This window comes from Theropithecus gelada, chromosome 12 (assembly GCF_003255815.1).
Source record: "Theropithecus gelada isolate Dixy chromosome 12, Tgel_1.0, whole genome shotgun sequence".
Lineage (NCBI taxonomy): Eukaryota > Metazoa > Chordata > Mammalia > Primates > Cercopithecidae > Theropithecus > Theropithecus gelada.
In genome coordinates, this window is record NC_037680.1 from 63,245,545 (window position 1) to 63,259,076 (window position 13,532).

Consider the following 13,532-nt stretch of genomic DNA (forward strand, 5'->3'; position numbering starts at 1 on the left):
CTTTAAAAGAAGGAGGCTTGTGTGTCCATATTTGAAATGCTGCAGAGAGTAAACTGATTAAACCCTTTCTATCCCACTTTTCAGAATGCCTAATAATATGGTCCTTTTTCTTTATAAGCTCCTTCGTTTTCCTCAACTCTTTTCTGAACTTTCAGCCCTTATTCCAATTAAATAGGGAAATTGTGCTAGTACCCTGGGAGAAAGACTCGTAAAACTATTTTGTTGATATTGTTTTATAGTAGTAAAAATAAAATGTTTAATTTACTCTTTGCCAGGATATAGTTTAGTTCCCTTATATTATTTAGGAAGTTTTGCTACTCCCTAGTATCATTCTTCAGTCAAAATTGTTTTTTTCTAGTCAAAAATTCCAGGTTAAAGATTCTTATGAAAAAAAAATAGTATTATTTTCTGAAAGGAAGAGGAATCTTGTTATTTAGTTCTTGCTGTAATTATTATAGTAATGTAAAATATTTTTCACTGTCAAGTGTGGGATTAAGCTTAAAATTTTGTACCCAATACTGGGGCTGGAGAGCTGGCTATAATTTCTGGTGGCCCCTGCCGAAATCCTGCAATTATCATTCCTTTTTTCAGGTGCCTGGCCACTTCTGATCTCTTTCTCCTTTTTCTACCTCTCTCCCTTCATTCCTTTTCTCTCTGCAACTCCTCTTCTTCTGTCTCTTCCCCCGCACTCCTCTTTCATTTAGTAAGTATCCACACACTAACTCTTATTTAGCTCAAGCTTTAGTATGACTCATGACTGAGTTGGAAACAATAGGGGCTGTCAAGAACCTGACTTTTGCAGAGAGAAGATGCACAGAAAAGGCAAACATGCCAGAATATATCATGTGTCATTAATCTGGTCAGTACAGAAGAGGAGATCCCATCTGGTTGGGCTGAGGGGACATTTATTTGAAAAGGGGACATTTGACCATACTTTGAAGGATAGGTTAGGATTTTAACAGGTAGAGATTTTTAAAAGGGTATTTCAGATGGAAGAAAGAGATGAATAATTACACTGTAGCGGGAAAGTGGGTTGTCTTGGTTAGTGACCAATGACTGTTTATGAGACAGTATAGTACCGGGTTCTGCAAACTTTTTCTGTAGAGTGCCAAATAGCATTGTAGCAAACTTTGCCATCGTAGCAAGTGTAGCCACAGGTAATGTACAAATGAAATAGCATGACTGTGTTCCAGTAAAACTTTATTTACAAAATCAGAGTGGGTCAGAGTTGGCAGGCAGGCTGTAATTTGCCCATATCTGATATGAGTATGATGAGTGGGGAAAAAAGACTAGAAAGGGAGGTGGTGGTCAGATCTCAGAGAATTTTGAATGCTTGCCTAAAGAGTTAGAAAACAATTGATATTATGTTTAGTGAAACCATGATGGTTATGTTTCTACTAATGATTTAAATACCTAGACATTTAAATTTGGAATTAAATTAAATTTGGAACCAGATTTCTTCAGGTATTTGTATACCTACCTCAAAACTAAGAGTTCTTGGTAGCTGAATATTTTGTGTGAAAATGGTGGGTAGAGAGCAAACTAGGCCTCTGAATGACCCCAAGAAGCCTGATTTGGGAGGTAAGCAGAAACCTGGTATCTTTTGGGTCCCTACCACAGCATCTCCACAGAAGTAGATCAAAAAGTCAGATCATGAAAAATAGGTGAGAATTCATGGGCAAGTCCTCAGATGATCTGGACTCAAAATGTTGACATTCTTCCTGTTAAAAAAAAAAAAAGATAGTGTAAACTGATATCAAAGTAGATATTAGTGTCATTATTTTTTGATACAGGAATTTTTATACATATTCTAAATTAATTTCTACATAATTTCTAGAAGATTGTGTTTGATACTATAGGAAGTTCTTTTGTCTGTTTCAGTACTCCTTTTCTACCTCCTTTATTGTAATATCAGAAATTCTGTGTTTTTCCTCACATGTTGTTTCCCCTCAGAATTATACATCAAGGAAAGTCTGTTTTCTATTGCTTTCTGTATCCCCAGTCCCCATCTTGTGCATATCTGAGCAAAAATAGGTAATCAGTAAACATTTGTTGAATGAATTCATGTAAATGAACATTTCTATTGTTTCCAACCATTGTATTCCACTATATTTTTGTGTTCTCCATTTTTCCTAGTTCTCAGGATACATAAACCTCAATAAAGTTTTTTGAATTTATCTCATTAAAATATTGTTTTAAAAATTTGACCTATAGTCAGTTTATAAAATCTTTTTATTTTAGCAATGTATTCCTATAGGAGATAAAGTTGTAGCATATGAAATGAAATTATTATAGATACTTGCTTTTGAAACATAATGGAAATGAAGTAGGTGAGTTTTTGTACTGGATAAATCTGAAAATGAGGTAGCTTCTCCATGTGTATAGTTGTAACCTACATAATGGTGACAACATAATAGGATGATGTCAGAGTCTCTTGAAAAGAAGTGGAATTGTGGTATTTTCAGCCCACCTACATAAAGATGTAAACGTCACCCAAATATATATAGTTAGCAGTATTTTCTAAGCCCTTTTGGACTTTTAGTTACCTATTTGTATTCTATAGGAAGACCGTAATATATTGGTTCTAATATTTTTTTCTAGAATATTCCTTTATACCTATTTATTATTATTTGAATTTTAGTGATTCTCACTACGTAATGATGCTTGAAACCATCTGCTAAATAGTTAAATCTTCTCCAGCAACCTCAGGACCTAACTCACTGATATGTATTTTATTTTTACTTGTTTCTCTCAACATTTAGATTATGTTTTCTAAGGGTGCAGTTGAATCATTTAATATTGAACCATTTTAAAACAAATAGTGATATGTGGAAAAGATGATTATGTGGGCGAGACATAATGATTATAATTAAGTGACAGAGAAAATAAATATACTCATTGAAAGCTAAACAATTACACTGGAGAAGGGTAGGTAGACAAAAGCACCTCCAGCTGAAAATCATATATTTATTCATGGACTCTGCCCTGTCTAAATGCCAAAGTATTTTATTTATTTATTTTTATTTTTTTGGAGGAGAGAACTGGTAGAGGATTACTAGGGATATATATTGCTTCTGGCTGACTATGCTGCTTGCTTGATCAAGCTGTTGACATCATAGAAATCAGAAGCATCCTGTTATCAGAAGTCATAAGCAGCTAATTCTTTGTAACTTTTCCTTTTACTTGAAGTAAAAAAGAGTTGTTCATGCCTCATTAATTACTTTGGCCAGGCTTTCAGCTGAGGGTTTTTTTTTTGTTGTTCGTTTGTTTTTAAATGCTGCTTTTGCTGTGGCTTGTGCTGAGGTGAGAGACAAACCAAGTCTGAGGATGGGGAAAAGAGTCTCAGAGAGTCAGTCAATGATAATTTCCTTCTGAGCATTGGTTGTGAGAAAGTAAGTTAGTAAATATGATGAAAACCAAATCCCTAATGCTTTTCAGTAAGAGTTAATATGGAACGTGGGACTTGGAGTCAGAGGGACTTGCCTGTGAATCCTGGCTATAACCTTATGAGCTGTGCAGCTTTTCGGTTTTTTGTTTGCTTGTTTGTTTGTTTGTTTTGAGACAGAATCTCTCTCTGTAGCCAGGCTGGAGTGCAGCGGCGCGATCTCAGTTCACTGCAACCTCTGCCTCCCGGGTTCAAGCAATTCTCCTGTCTCAGTCCCCTGAGTAGCTGGGACTATAGGCACGTGCCACCACACCTAGCTAATTTTTGTATTTTTAATAGAGATAGAGTTTCACCATGTTGGCCAGGATGGTCTCAATCTCTTGACCTCGTGATCCACCTGCCTCGGCCTCCCAGGGTGCTGGGATTACAGGCGTGAGCCACCGCAATTTCCTTGCTTTAAAGTTGGGAAATGTCCTACAGGTGTGTGTTAGGATGAAATTGGACAATATGTGTAAAGTTTCCAGCACTGGGCTGGATATGTGTGTGTGTCACACAACTAAACATGTATGTATGTATAAAACCTGTAATTTATGATGTCAGCTCTAACTAAGTGGGATTAAGGAGGAAACAACTGCAAGTCGGTTGTTTCCATTTTGAGCTAGAGAGGACCCCGTTGGTCAGGCCTGTATTATGCACTGAGTCCACTAAGCACTTTTTTTTTTTTTTTTTTTTTTTTTTTTTTTTTTTTGAGGCAGAGTCTCACTCTCTTGCCCAGGCTGGAGTGCAGTGGCCGGATCTCAGCTCACTGCAAGCTCCGCCTCCCGGGTTTACGCCATTCTCTTGCCTCAGCCTCCCGAGTAGCTGGGACTACAGGCGCCCGCCACCTCGCCCGGCTGTTTTTTTGTATTTTTTTTTAGTAGAGACGGGGTTTCACCGTGTTAGCCAGGATGGTCTCGATCTCCTGACCTCGTGATCCGCCCGTCTCGGCCTCCCAACACTAAGCACTTTAAGATATAGATATAGGCGATCTCATCAGAGAGGGGATTGTGATTTGGATCATCAAGACTTGACCTTTGCAAATCTGTTTTTTTCTAAATATGATATTTTCTCATCAGATTTATATTAACATTATTGCATGTGAAAAAATAAAATCATCCATTCTGGATTAGAACACGTTTTAGAAAACATTTTATAAATCAAATCCAGCTTCAGAATGTCAGGAGGGTTTTAGTGTGTCTTAATTTGGCAACTGTACTTTTACAAGGATGAAACAGATGGAATATGCAGTTTTTTTCTTTTGCGAATTTAACTTAAGATCCTACCACACATTGGGATTTGTCTGTAAATCCAAAGGCTCTCAGACTCTCTGAAATTGATCTTTTAAACAAATGAATTAATAAAAATTCCCTATTGAATATGCTGTTGAAGGAGCCACTGTAGGTACATTTGGTTTGAACAAGATCTCTTATTGAATTTGAATAGAGAATCCTAATTCCCTTATGAGTTAGTTATGTTCAGTTTGTCTCTCATATGGTTTATCATGCTTTTGGTACTCAACAGTATCCTTAATTCCTTCACATTCTATAACAGGTATCTATGTCTATAAAATAGTGGCCTGGTAAATATTATCCTTTATTTACAGTTGTACATATTTAATGTGCTTACTTAAGGAGCAAGCAACAGAAACAAACTCTGGCTACAAGAAATGAAAGGACTTTCTAGGAAAGATTATTATGTAGTTCACAGATCAGCTGGAAGGGCTGCACAACCCAGCTTCTGGAAGGAGAGGGACTAGGGAAGCACTAGAAAGCACAATGGTAAGGCCTCATAGACTTTCCAAGGTAATTCAGTTCCAGCAACCATTAGCATCTCTGTAACTGTATTCATATTTTGAGGTCCAGGTAGAATCTGTCTGGCCTATACTAGTTGGGTGCTTTATGCTGGTGGCTCAGTAAATTTTGACTGAAGGATTAGGGACTGGGTGGCTGGGGGAATTATTTCAAATTGAGCAGCAGCTACTTTTTCTCTACACATACAGTGTTTTAATACTATCCAAGTACCTATCCAAGTACATTTGGTTTAGAAGCCCATCATGTCATATATATCCAGGGTCTGAAACCCCTTGGACACGGACAGATAAAGATACTGAGACCTATCAGGAACTGGGCCTCACAGCAGAAAGTGAGCAGCAGGTGAGTCAGTGAAGCTTCATCTGTGTTTACTGCCACTCCCCATCACTCACATTACCGCCTGGGCTCCGCCTCTTGTCAGATCAGTGGCAGCATTACTTTCTCATAGGAGCATGAACTCTATTTTGAACTGAGCATGTGAGGGATCTAGGTTGCATGCTCCTTATGAAAATCTAATTCCTGATGATCTGTCACTCTCTCCCATCACCTCGAGATGGGACCATCTAGATACAAGAAAACAAGCTCAGGGCTCCCACTGAGGGGAGCTGTATAATTATTTCATCATATATTACAATGTAATAATAAAGTACACAATAAATGTAATACGTTTGAATCATCCTGAAACTATCCCCCTAACCTGGTCCATGGAAAAATTGTCTTCTCTGAAACCAGAGCCTGGTACCAAAAAGGTTGGGAGCCACTGATATATCTTACTATTATAACCTTTTTTTTTTTTTTTTTTAAACCCAAGTGTTATATTTTCCATTTGAGTTTGAGGACATGGTTTGGCATGAGTATGTGTGTATATGGCCAGGGGTTGCTTTTTCTTTTTAATTGATGTTAAATAAGAATTTAAATTCTCAATGATGATTGCAATCATATATTACTTGAGTTAATTTAGTAGTGTCACCCCAAGCCCCACTGTTCCATAGTTCAAAGATGGCTTTGGAGTCCTTCGTGGTGTTGGCAGTGGTGAATCCACATGGGTCTGCAGCCACCTCAGTTCTTGCCTTCTCGGAAGAAAGAATTCAACCGAGGGGTGTAAGGCAGAGAGAGACCAAGGGAGGTTTTAGAGCAGGCATGAAAGTTTATTAAAAGGTTTTAGAGCAAGAACAAAAGTAAAGTGCACCTGGAAGAGGGTCAAGCAGGCAACTTGAGATTCAAGTGCACGGTTTGACTTTTGACTTGGGGTCTTACATATTGGCAGCTTCCAAGGTTGCTTTACTTCTCTGATTCTTCCTGCGGAGTGGGCTGTCTGCATGTGCAGTGGCCTGCTAGCACTTGGGAGTGGCTGCACGTGCAGTGTGTTTACTGAACTTGTACACATGCTCACTTGAGGCATTTTCCCTCACCAGTCAAGTGTTCCTAGAGGAAGGTCATATTTCAGTTAAACTCTGCTATTTTACCTCTTAGTGCACCTGCTTGGGCCCACTCACCCAACTCCTGAGATCTCATCAGGAAGCTACTGATCACCAGCTTTAGATTTTCTATCTACTGGGAGACTGCCCTTCCCTGGTGCTGGCTGTGACCAATTATTATTATGGAGAGACAATTTAACAACTGCATGACCATTTCCTGATGTTTGCCTGACATTCCTGGTGAGGGTGGGTCCTCTCCTGCCTTGCTCATGTCTGACTACCGACTGTAACAGTGGGTGTATTTGAAGACTGGCGTGGCCTCTTACCATCTGTGAGACTTTGGTCAATTTCCATGACCTATCTGAATCTTCATTTTTTAAAATGAATAAAATGGATTTGATGTTATGTATTTTACAAAGGTATATTGAGATTTTTGCGGTCTGTACATATAAGACTTGGGATATAACTGACCAATGGGTTCTTCTTGCCTACTTCCCAGATACAGCCGATTTATCAAGGCAGGGGAATTGCAATAAAGAAAGAGTTTAGTTCACACAGAGCCAGCTGAACAGAAGACCAGTTTATTTATTACTCAAATCAGTCTCCCCGAAGAATTTGGAGGTTTTCCAAAGGTTGTTTTGTCACAGGATCCTTGGGGTATCACTTTGCCAGCCACAAACCTTTGTGGCTGGTGGTTTCCTTGCCCAAGTTTTGCTCAGACCCACTGGGGTCATCCTTCCCACTTGGCCCAGCAGGCTGCACTCAGCTCACACTACTAGCCTGGATCTCATGCCTGCCAAGGGTGAGCCAGGCACAGAGCAGTGAGGGGTGCGTGAGTGAGTGAACAGCCACTGCACACAGTCAGACATACCAACTGTGACAGGGCAGGCAGCTCCAGGTGCTGGCATGGGTGCTGGCTCCCTGCAAGGCTGTGGCTGGACCAGGTGTACCTCAAATGGCTTCCACTACAGGCACCAGGGAACGCAGTGGCATCTGGAAGCTTGGAGACTACAGGAACCACAGAGCCTCAAAGAGGGTGTCTCAGACTTGACTCAGGGAGCTCCTAGGTCTGGGCTTCCTGAAGGACCGCAGCTATTCTCTTTCCTTCTTGTTACCTGCAATGTGGTGAGTGGAGGGGCATATGTCAACCCTGTATGTGTTACAGCTCTTTCAGTCCCAACTATTCAGTGGGGCCTGAGTTCTTATCCCACATCCAGGAAAAATGAAGTGCACAGACAACTGGAGGGTGAGCAAGGTGAAGAGGTGCTTTATTGAGCAAAAGTACAGCTCTCAGGAGACTGTAGGATGGGTGTTATCAGTATAGGTATAAATGATACCCTGATGTGGGTAGCTCCTTTCCACAGGCAGGACATCTCGATGAGGACAGCCCTCAGCAGAGAGGAGACCCAGAGTGGGTAGCTCCTATCCAGAGGCAGGTTGTCCCAATGTCTGTAACCCTCAGCAGAGAGGAGACCCAGAGCGGGTAGGTAGCTCTTATCCACAGGCAGGTTATCCCGATGAATACAGCTCTCAGTGGAGGGGAGACCTGGAGTGGGTAGCTTCTGTCTTCAGTTAGGTCATCTTAATGATTGTGCAGCCCTCAGCAGAGAGAGGATACCTGGAGTGGGTAGCTCCTATCCATAAGCAGGTCACCCTAACATCTCTGTGGCCCTCAAGTCAGAGACGATCCAGAGTGAGTAGCTCCTATCTGCAGGCACATCATCCTGTCCTCTTCCTGAGTCTGGCTGAGTCCAGGGTTTTTATGGGCTTCAGAGTGGAGGAAGTATATGCTGATTGGTCCATGAGTGGGCCGGGAAATGCACCGTAAGTTCTCATTCTGGTCTGTGGAACTGGCAGCCTGGCCTCCATGCTTCAGACCATCCCTGGCCTGAAGGTGGGGCTTCACCATGGACCCACCCATTCCTGCCCAGGAACCTGACTCCTGCCACCATCACTCATGTTGTCCATGGTGTACAGGTTGTTTGTGCTGAGGGGTACCCACAATCCCACGTGGAGCCACCCTCAGCCTCTGCTGTTTCCCTCCTGTAGCCTTCAGTGCCCAAAGTCTGGAGGAGGCCTAGGTGGCAGGGGGCTGGCCTATCAGTGCTGCCCCAAGTGTGTGCACATTCAGCTGGGTTGCAAAAGTGCCTGTGCTTGGCCACAACTTTGCTTTGCCCCAGAGCTGGCACTGGGAGCAGGGAGAAGCCAGACAGTGGAAGCAGACACTTTCAAGCCTGTGAGGGAAGGGAGCTTCCTGGGACCCTGAGAGCAGAGAGATGCTAGGGTCTGCAGCTGCAGCTGTGCCCAGGAGTGTGGGTCCTGCCCCACCAACTCGGTAGGGGCAGGGCTCCCTCTGGCCCTGTGGATTGTGCAGCCCCAGCTGTGCCTCCCCTGCTGCAGCTGGCATCCTCACAGTGGCTGCTCCACATGGGCTGTCACTGCTATCAGTTTGGGGGAAGCAGGGGGCGGGGTGGCAGTGGCTAGGCAGTGGGTGCTTTCTGCTGATTGGTTGGGTCAGAGATGAAATCATAGGGAGTCAAAGCTGTCCTCTTGAGCTGAGTTGCTTCTGGATGCTGCCACAGGAGTGGTGGAGCCATCAATTCAGACATTAAAAAACCTGAAAAGATATCTCAAATGGCCAGTCCTTAGGTTCTACAAATAGTGATGTTATTTGCAGGAGTAATTGGGGAAGTTGCATACCTTGTGACCTCCAGAAGAATGGCTGGCATTCTACACCTTAGAATTCAGGCTCCTCACATCCTCCTAACCCGATTATCTCACTAGCTTTACAAAGGCAGTTACATTTTTGAGTAAGGGCGATTATTATTTAAAGTATAAACTAAATGTCTCACAGTGCTAGCCCGCCTTAGCCCAGGAATAATTAAGGTAGCTTGAAGGCTACAGGCAAGAGGAAGGGTTTGGTTAGATCAGATCTCCCCAACTGTTATAATTGTCTGTTATAATTTTTATAAAGGTAATCTGAGGCACATATATTTATTCTTTACCTTCATTTTTTGATTTTAAGTTGTTACAAACATATTTGTTTTTATAACAAAATACTATTAATGGGCTGAATTTATGATACAATGGAAAAATAGTTTGAGGAACAGCTTAAGACCCAAAGCTTATTTGGTCTTTTATTACTGAATGTTCTTCAATTTATCTCTTAAAAGTAATGATACTAATGACTACTCAAAGTAATTTGACCCCTCACAAGGTTTTCTATTATTATTAATAATGCAAAGCAGATGTGTGGATAAACTTTACTTATCTCTATATCACCTTGGAATCTCTTCCTCATATTTATATTTGAATATATATGAGATTGTTGTTCAGGAAATTGTTTCAGACAGACTAATGGACCTCATTTTAAGGTATGACTTGATATAATCTTCTCTTTGCTATTCTCAATCAATTCTTCCCGTCTCCACACTCTAAACTGAGATGATAATTGCTTTTAAGAGAGTAACCAGGCAGATGTAGGGCAATGGTTTAGAAGATAAGCTTTGATGAGAGGTGTCCTGAGTTTATGTCCTGTTTCCTCCATTTACTGAGGGTTAGCCATGGTTCATTTTCAAACTTGCAACTCTCAGTTACCAATATGTATAAAATAAAACAATATCTCTTCAATGAGGTTTTTTTGAAGAGTAAGTAGAATAATGTACTTAGAAACTAACACAATGCATGGCTCATTACCCCCAGCACATTTTAGTTCTTATTATGGTTAAAATTTTCATAATATATTTCATAAACATATACCGAAATATGTTTATATCTGTGTGTGTGTGTGTGTGTGTGTGTGTGTGTGTGTGTGTGAGAGAGAGAGAGAGAGAGAGGGGGGGGAGAGAGAGAGAGAGAGAGGGAGAGAGAGAGAGAGAGAGAATAGTGTTTGGATAACATTTAACCTTTTAGACTCTGGAAGGGATCAGAGCTTTTTGTTTGTTTGTTTGTTTTTTAGTTTGGTGGATTGAACCTTCCCTAGGACTGGGTGATTATTGCAAAATTTATATTTGTATTTGAAATGTCGTTATGATCCAGAAGCAATTTAAGGTCCAGTTTAACAAAGAACGGACAAGGTATAACTATTTTGATAGCAATATTGAGGCTCTGTCAACATTGACTAGAATTTTTTATCTGATGTGCTGTTCTTGATACAAATTTTGAGTAAAAATAGGTTTATGCAAATGCATTGCAGCATAATCAATCTTTGTATTTCTTATCAGTGTACTCTAATGTTTGTGAAGTGCTCTCTAATCGTGGAATAATAATTTTTATTACCAATCACATTAAGTGATACACAAGCTTTGTACTGGACACATTATTTCATTTTATTATCTCAAAGTAGCTATTTTCCTGATTTTACATATGAGCAAGTGGACTTTGGGAGCTAACTTACCCAACGTCACATGTCTAGGGAATGGCAGAGGTGGATAGTGACTGACTCCAGAACCCATTTTACAGGGAAGAGAAAGCATCTTTCACAGAGATGTGATACATGCTTACAAAAGCACTTTCATGGTGGTACAAACTTTCTTGGGCAGACGTTATCAAGATCTGTACTTAAGGAGTAAGACCAGAGGTTTAAGTAAAAAACAGACTTTAGTTTTCATTTTCCTTAAGATATGTTGGTTTCTTTTCTTTCTCTTTTTTTAGGATATGGGGTCATGCTGTGTTGCCCAGGCTGCAGTGCAGTGGTGAGATCATGGCTCACTGCCGCCTTGACCTCCTGGCTAAATGATCCTCCCATCTCACCCTCCCAAGTAGCTGGCACATGCCAGTACACCCAGCTAATTTTGATTTTTTTGTAGAGATAGCATCTCCCTATGTTGCCTAGGCTGGTCTCGAACTCGTGGCCTCAAGCAATCCTCCTGCCTCAGCCTCCTAAAATGTGGGGATTACAGGCATGAGCCATCATGCTCAGCCTTGTTTTATTGTAAACCTAATGGATAATGCTTTTTGATATTTTGGAGAAGGATTTTTGATATTTTGTATATTTGGCACTGAAAAACATCTTCTGCTTTCCAGACAGCGGAAATAAATAAAAGAGCTAGCCATGCAGTAGTGGCATTTTATTCTGAGAACTTTGACTACATTTGGAATGTGTTAAATCTATATAACTTGATAGTGTTACAAGATTCCTACGGTGCTGCTTTGACAACCAGAAATCTCTGCAGCTGACTCTGTCTGCATGTTGCTCAGCCCAGCAGGCTGTGCTCAGCTCACGCCTGCTCAGATCCTGCACTGGCTCCACACTCAGCCTGTGGCTGGACTGGGCATGCCACAAGTGGCTTCTGTGTTGGGTGCTGGTGTCTAGACTAGGGGAACATGAGATGCCATGAATTCAGAGATGCCAGTGATCATGGGGCCCCAAAGGATGTTACAACTGTGGCTTGGGGGTTCCCAAGGTCTGAGCTTCCAGAAATGTTGCAGCTCTCCACTTCCATAGCTTGGTGAGCGGGAGCATGTTACAGCTACTTTATTCCCACTATCCACAGCCCATTGGGCAGACGTCAAGGTTACAGCTTGTTTGTTTCTGCTGCCCACAGTCTGGTGAGTTCTGGGTTCTTGTCCCATGCCCAAGAAGAATAAAGTACACAGACACTGGAGAATAAGTAGGGCAGAGAAGAATTGTATTGAGCAACAAAAGGAAAGTTGTCAGTGAAGAGGGGACCCTGAAAGCAGGGTAGCCATCTGTGAGTCTGAGTCTGGAGTTTTTGTGGGCTTAGAATGGGGAAGTACATGCTAGTCCCTGGGTCATCTTGGAAAAAGCACCATTCAGTTGGTGAAAAGCCATCATCCAAAAGGAACCAATCAAGAGAGAGAGGGTAAGACAAAGATAGTAGTTCTCACTCTGGTCGTGGACACTGTCCAGAACTGGCAGTTCAATTTTCCAGTTTCAGGCTTTCTTTGGCTTGAAGGTTGGCACTGAAAGGGGACCCATTTCTGACTGTCTAGGAATTTGTCTGTCTCTTGTTGCTATTGATAGCATTAGAGTTAGTGAAACACAATAAAAATGTATTTTCCTTAAGAGAGAACCTCAATCTTCCCATTATTAACTGCTGTCCTTTCTTCTCCTTTTTTAATTGATAGGAAAAAAATGGAGTAATATTGTGCCTTAATAACAAATACAGCCATGTATAACTTAACAATGGCAATACACTATGAGAAATGCATTGTTAGGTGATTTTGTTTTGTGAACGTCATAATGTACTTATACAAACCTAGATGGTATAGCCTACTGCACACCTAGGTTATATGGTATAGCCTATTGCTCCTAAGCTATAAGCCTGTACAGCATGTTACTCTACTGAATACTGCAGGCAATTATAACACAATGTTAAGTGTCAGTGCATCTAAACTTAGCATAGAAAAGGCACAACAAAAAGACCATACAAAAGATTTTTTAAAAAAATAGTATACTTGTAAAGGGCACTTACCATGATGGAGCTTGCAGGACTGGAGGTTGCTATGAGTGAGTGTGAATGTGAAGCCCTAGGACGTTACCGTATACTACTGTAAACTATGCAAACACTCCACAGTGGTATGCTTAGGCTATATTAAATTTAGAAAAACATATTTTTCTTCAATAAGTTAACCTTAGCTTACTATAACTTCATAAACAAAAAAATTTAAACTTTTTGATTCTTTTGTAATAACACTTAGCTTAAAAGAAGCACATTGTACAGATGTACAAATGTTTTTTCTATCCTTATTTGATAAGATTTTTTTCTATTTTTAAAATTTTTTACTTTTTACTTTTTAAGCTTTTTTTGTTAAAAACTAAGACACAAATATAAACATTAGCCCAGGCTTACACAGGGCAGGATCATCAATATTATTGTCTTCCACCTCCACATCTTGTCCCACTGGAAGGTCTTC

The 13,532-nt window shown here is 40.7% G+C and overlaps 1 protein-coding gene across 1 annotated transcript in view; it reads left to right on the top strand.

The window, feature by feature from the left end:
* FAM171B (family with sequence similarity 171 member B) overlaps window positions 1-13,532 on the top strand; it is a 72,965-nt gene that overhangs the window by 33,366 nt on the left and 26,067 nt on the right. The window lies entirely within an intron of this gene.